The sequence below is a fragment of the Lolium rigidum genome, chromosome 3, assembly GCF_022539505.1.
Source record: "Lolium rigidum isolate FL_2022 chromosome 3, APGP_CSIRO_Lrig_0.1, whole genome shotgun sequence".
NCBI classification, from domain to species: Eukaryota; Viridiplantae; Streptophyta; class Magnoliopsida; order Poales; family Poaceae; genus Lolium; species Lolium rigidum.
Genome location: NC_061510.1, coordinates 294,166,458 through 294,173,208, shown reverse-complemented (window position 1 = coordinate 294,173,208; position 6,751 = coordinate 294,166,458).

Genomic DNA, 6,751 nt, shown 5'->3' with positions numbered 1-6,751 from the left:
AAAAAATACATGATGCATTTGCGAGCTTAGTCTATCTGTGTAAGAAGTTTCAGAACGTAATTCCTCCATGTCAAGAGCAACCACAAAGAGAAAACTATGATAATCCAAGAAAAATGCACATGCAAAGTTGCAGACACAGAGCAGCAGACCGTAGAGTAAAGTTGTAATGCCTTTTTTTTTTCATTTTTCTTCCGACTCTATCTACCGGAGTGAATAATATGTCCCGGCTAAGTAGTCTTCATAGTCATCATGCCTGTATAATTTACACTTGTCATTGCATGAAAATTGCACTTATCGTGTACTCACTCCATTCACAAATATAAGATGTTTTAGATATTTTAAAGTGAACTAGATATATGCTATAATGAGTGAATCTAAACACTAAAAAAATACTATATCTAAAAAAAGTTAAAATATTTTATATTAGTGAACGGAGGGAGTACAAACGTCTCACAGCAGATATCATTTTCGTTCTTCCATTTTTTGTGTTAACGCACGCGTGCAAATCGAGTCTAGAGATATCGATCACCCGCATGCAAAACTACAAACACATAGCTTTCTGCTTGTCCTCCATAAACATAGCATAGTACACATGATATCATTTGAGGGAGTACAGACAAAAACATCTATTAATAAAGAAAAAGACACATCAATTGTCCTTTCGTTTCACCTTAATGCAACCCAATCTACAATGATCACTGAACAAAAAATGAATTATCATGAGAAAACCTTACATTAATTTGAAACTTCAAAGGCCTGAGATAAACCATTTGACATGGTGTTCATCTGACACACCATATAGACCTTTAGGGTACCAGGTGAGCCTTTGAATGGCTCTTTGATTATCAATTTGTAAAGCATGCTATATAAAAATAATTATACATGAGCAAAGATTATTTTACGATAAATTTAGTAGTTTCAGTTGAAAGTGTTCTACTTAAATGGCCCGTCCCCACTGAAACTCACCAGAGATTAAAACACAAGGACGGCTAAGATTTGCTGATACCTCTTCGTTGTGAAAGACGTAACTGCTGATATTTGCTGGTACCCCTCTGAGTTACGTGAGTTGAGAAGTAATACAACTCAGACACACACTATATGGAGCCTCGAACTCGAATCATGATGAGAATAAAACTAGCCAGCCACCCTTACTTGGTGCCACAAGGTTCATAATGATAGCATTACATGTTGCGGCATACAACTCAACTGAATGGTTCATGGTGCATAAATCACTTGTGTCTGAACCTCTTATGAGGTAGACGCTCATACTCATACATGGTCGTCTCTGACAAGCCTTCATTGATCATGAAGGGCACAGGGGTTCAACAACGATACACATCGAGTCTTCTCAAAACGTGGAACAAATCAATACTTTCTGCTTTTAGGATGTTGCAAAGTAGGTTTAAAGTGGACATATAGATCTAACAAGCCGCCATAGACAACAATTGTATGGCCAATCGTTAGTTGCTCAACCATCAAGCACGCAACTTTTCGCTTTTCTCATTTGTTTTCCTAATACAGGCCTTACAAGTGTACTCATACTTTGTACATGAAGAAGATTTCGCGGATTCATTTTCTGATCACCGTTTCATTTTTCCTACAAATTTAATGGTTTGTCGGTCGATGTGTGTGCATAAGAATACATGTGTTCTTCTGTGTAATTACATAGGCAATGCTATAGAGATCAGCAGACACCCTCAAAAAAAATCTACTCTCTATCCATAATAAGTGTTGGTGATTAAGTAAAACTTTATTTTAAATCAGCGAAACTCCTTGTTGTGGATTAGACAAGTAGGTCTTCCCATCCTAATGTTGAAGAGTGAAGACACATACCAAAAAATGGAATGTAAGCTTGGAGTAAAAAATGGTTACCAAAGGTGTGGCATGTAAGCTTGGAGTAAAATGGAATGAGCAAAGGTGGCACCTCTGGCCTCTTTCCCTCTCGTAGCGATTGGCTAACCACTGGCGCCAAAGCTTACCACAGGTTGGCCGCGTCCAGGACCGCAAGCGCTGCAAGTTGTCCTAGGAAGAGAAAAATCGACCTGTTGGTTGCGCGCACGTCGGTATCCAAGCCGTAGCACGAGGTCCACACTTTGTCTGCTCCATCAGCGCTGCAACACGCGTCCCCGGCGACAAGTCCTTGTTTCATCACGGAGCACACCTGGCGGCGTCCGCGATCGTAGAGCTCAGGCGATCTTATCAACACGGGAAGGATCGAGTCGCGGAATATTCCCGACAATGGGGATGAGAGAGCTTTTTCATCTGATCAAAGCTTGGTGTTCACTAATCACTACACATGCGTGCTCTTGGTAAAAAACTTATCGGGATCACTAAGGTACCTTAGAGCATCAGTCGCGTCCCAAAAGCAATTTGGGGCGCGCCGGATCAAAAAAATCGTTTAAGTCGCGTCCTCCAAAACTTAATTTTGTCCAGCGCGCTCCGATACGGTGTCCGGCGCCCCGAGCCCTTCCCCGTCCCACAGGGGACGCTCCGGGCACGCCGGACACACCGAAAAGCGAGGCGAAGCGACGCGGGCCTGACGCGTCAGCGGCTCGGAAGGCTAAAATCCTGTCGCCTACCTTTGGTCAAGCGACGTTAATGGCGTCCCTGTTTTCCTAGGCGACGCAGGGACGCGTCTCGTCGTGCATGGCCGCGTGGCCGTCCGCGCCAGCGTTATTGCGTGCAACCACTCGCTGCCGCCGCTGTACATTAAGACGCCCTGCAGTTCGTCCCAATTTCTCACCGCTCCCAAACCTTCTCGTCGCCGCCGCCTCCCCCCTTGCAGATCTTCTCCTCGCCGCTCCAAAAATGTCGAGCTCGTCCTCCCGCAAGATCGCCGCGGCGAACGACTTCGGCCGTGGCAGCCTAACCGTGGCGGAGGCGTGGGCGCTGTACCACGCCCGATATCCAGTGCCGCCGGACATGCGGCTGCCAAGAAGCGGCGGCTGGAAGATGGCCGTGAACCGCATTGGTGTCCCGCCGCCGCCGAAGCCGGGCACAGACCAATGGAAGGACGGCATCAAGGCCCGGCGGGCTCAACTCACCGCCGAGGAGCGGTTGGATTCGACGTGGGCGGCCAACAACAACGACGACTGGCGGAAGACGTACTTCAAGGCGGAGTACGATGTCGAGATGTACAGCACCCACAGGCTGGTCGGCAGGCCCAACAGCTGGAACAAGGACGGCCGCACCCTGTTCTGGGGCGTTCCGGGGCGCACCCTCGAGAACGTCATCCGCGACATCCGCAACGGCGCTCAAAGGTTGGAGACGCCGTCGTCACCGCCACCGTCTCCTCGAAGAGGACCACCGCAATGGCAGCCGATGAGGACGACGCACTCGTCCTCCTCGAACTCTTCTTCCTCGGGACCGGCGCGATCGACGCCGACCTCGTCGTACCGCTCGGCGCCCTACAGCGTCCCCAAACGCGAGGTCAAGGAGGAGCCGGCGACACCCGTCAACATGAGGCGTGGCGGCAGCGGCAGCCGGCGGTAGCAAGAGAGGCGCGGCGGCGCCCTCCGCATCCTGAAGCCGGAGGTGAAGGAGGAGCCGGAGGAAGCGGCGCAGGCGGCGCTGCTGGCGGAGTACCAGCGGCAGCAGCGGCTCATCGCCAGCAGCGACGACCCCAAGGACTGCCCAGGGCTGCGGGCGGCGTGCTTGGCGTCCATGAACGACAAGGACGCCTGGTGGGGCGACCTGGACATGGCGATTGGCATGTCCATCCGCGACTCCGGCAAGCCGCTCGTGGACCTCACCGACGACGGCGAGGCAGGACCAAGCGGCTTGGTGAAGGACGAGCCCGTCGACGAGCGCGTCAAGTAGGAGGTCGTCACCGACGAGATGTACAACTTCCAGCAGTACTACGACGCCTCAGGCCGCCGCAAATACTTCTAGATTAGGTTTAGTTTAAATTTAGTCAAATTTCGTTCGAATCTATGTAAATTTAAACTTTTCGAAATTTTGTTTGGAGACGCGACTGGGGAGCGACGTCCCCCAAACGCGGCGCGAACAAAACACGTCCCCCAAACGCTCAATCCGGCGCGGTTTGGGGAACGCTTTGGGAGACGCGACTGGAGATGCTCTTAGTTCTCATTTCTTCTAAACATATTATGGACAACGCTAGGGTTCAGTTGTGTAGATCGAGCCTTTTAAGATCTATTATAGCGTACGATAGATTGTTTTCATATGAAATAGAAAATGTCTGCAGGTCTTCACCCGCACGCGGAGTCCGAAACATCGCACACCATTCTCATGAATGAAACCCGACAGGAACTTGAGGGTCTTGCCCCATCTGTTTTGATTTATATCGCACATGTTTTGTTTTTGAAAAATGTGTGAGATGTAGAATGCAATCAATTGCAATGTGTTTAAACTAAAATTGTAGCGATTGGCCAAAAATCAATTTTATTGAGAATGAGTTCATTTTTTGCATAAACACCGTACTAACAACATTGTCAAAATAAAATAGAAGAATGTTTTTTTTTCCATTTCCGTGGTGGAAAAACAATGTACTTTCTGTGATATATTGCACAGCTTAAAAAGGGTATGTGATGTATGAGACAATTATGCACATTTCTTTTTTTTTTAATTAATGTATATAGGAGGTAATCATAGAGAAATCATAGAAATTTTTGAAATTAAAATTATGTGTGATGCACTAAAAAATATTTTTCATGATAATATGTCTTTTTTTGATATACAAAAGTGTAATAATTAACCTGATGACTATACTTTGCTATCAATTAAAATGTGACTACGATTAGGTAAGTTTTATGCGTTGGTATACCTCTAAATACATAAAAAATCAGTGCTTAACTGACGGAATAGGAAGACACTACTTATAAAAATGCCTAATTAGCAAGTAATTATGGCAGACACTAATTAGGGTTTTTAGGGTCCCTTTTTTTAGATGTGACTGTTGCGTCGTGAAGCTTCCTCCGGTCGGCCATGGTGGCGAGGGGAGGAGGTGGCTTGACGTGGTGTCGATGGTTGGGACCTACTGCTCGGGGTCCGTGGATTAGAGGTTCTGCTTGGTCTCCACCAGCTCCCGCCTGCCCGATGGTCTGGAAAAGATTATTAGCTCTCACCCCTCGAGGTGGGCACTCCTGCGGTGTTCAAAGCCCAATGTGGCGAAGGTGGCGGCGGTGACTCGATGGTGTCTGGAGACGGGCGGCTTCCGGATTCGGTCTCTGTACTTGGGTGGTGACGATGAGAACGATGGGCTTGATTGCGATGTGGGAGTACAGTGTGTGGTCTTCTGGGTCTATATTGTATTTTCATTTTTTTTGTGAGTCGTTTGTAATCGGTTTCGCCATTGTTGAATTTCATTAGTTGTTATCTCAAAAAAATAGCAATACGAATTAGTACCTAGCCAAAATTGACCCGTGTACTATATATACATTGAACCAACCATGTTCTGTGACAGTAGTACTCTAGATTTCTCTAAAAGATAAAGTTATTCGGGTAATTCAATTCGGTTTCCGGATGCATATGCTCCCTCTACCAAAAAATTATGTTTCAAAGTATCGAAAATTTTTGATGAAAAATTCTACATGTACATCTTCATATTATATGTGTGTTCGTCAAACATGCAAAATCTCAATGTGAAATTCTTAATTAGTACTTTAGGCTACACAAAAATGAGTGGATCCAAATAGTGCACATTTCAAAACTATAAAACCTGTCAGATTTTGTCATTTTTGTGTAGTCTACAATACAAAGAATTTCACATTGAGATTTTACATGTTTGTAGATTCCATCATTGTCTACATCCTAGGATTTTTTTAAGATTTTTTTTAAAACTTAAAATTATGATTTTAATTTTTTTAAATAAAGAGCTACTTGTAGCTTGGCCTCCTTTGACAAGTCCTTTATTTATTATTACTCTATCGTAACGAAATAGAGCCTACGATCCCAGGATGTCTCTACCTACCCCACGGGACTGCCAAGACTCCCAAGTCTTGGCCACACACGACTGCCACCTTCTACCTCCTTCCTCTGCATGTCTCTTCCTCTTTATTTCACATTCTATCTCTCAGGCTCGCTCACGAGTTCCTTCATGTGCAGGTTGAAGAGCTCTGTCGCCGTAGCATGGATGACACCTTGGACTAGCAGATCGACGATGTGGACAAAGAAATCAACACCATGGACGAGCAGATCGATGTATTGGACGAGCAGATCGACGCCTTGTACAAGTAAATTGACGCGTTGGGCGAGAAGATCGAGACCTTGGATGAGCAGATCGACGCCTTGGCCATAGGAGCTGTGCAAGTTCTGCTCGTCCCCATTCTTGCTTAGTTGTTGTGTTTGTTCTGAATATGTGGACAAACAAGTTGATGGACTTTACTTGTGATAATTGTCGATTTTATTTTTGTGCTGATGTGTAGATGTGTAGCAGGTGATGGTAGGCAAGGTGGGCGGCACCAAATCCAGATCAACGACTACGGCCACCGAATTGACGACCACCGATGACCGCCGCCACCAGATCGATGACCATGACCACCGGATTGATTAGGACCACGCCGGTGTTTGACCAGGTCGGCGACAACCATGTCGCACGACTATTGAGTTAACAAATTTGACGGGCGTCTTTCATGGCGGCAGGCTCCGTTGCTGTTTTTTTAATTTCTCAATATTAGATCCCAAAGGGTTTTCTGATTCTGAGGGTATGTTCTGAGATAGAATCCCACACGGTTTGAGTTCTCTAAATTGTGTGCTATTTTTAGCCCAATGGAGACGGGTTATTTAACCGTGT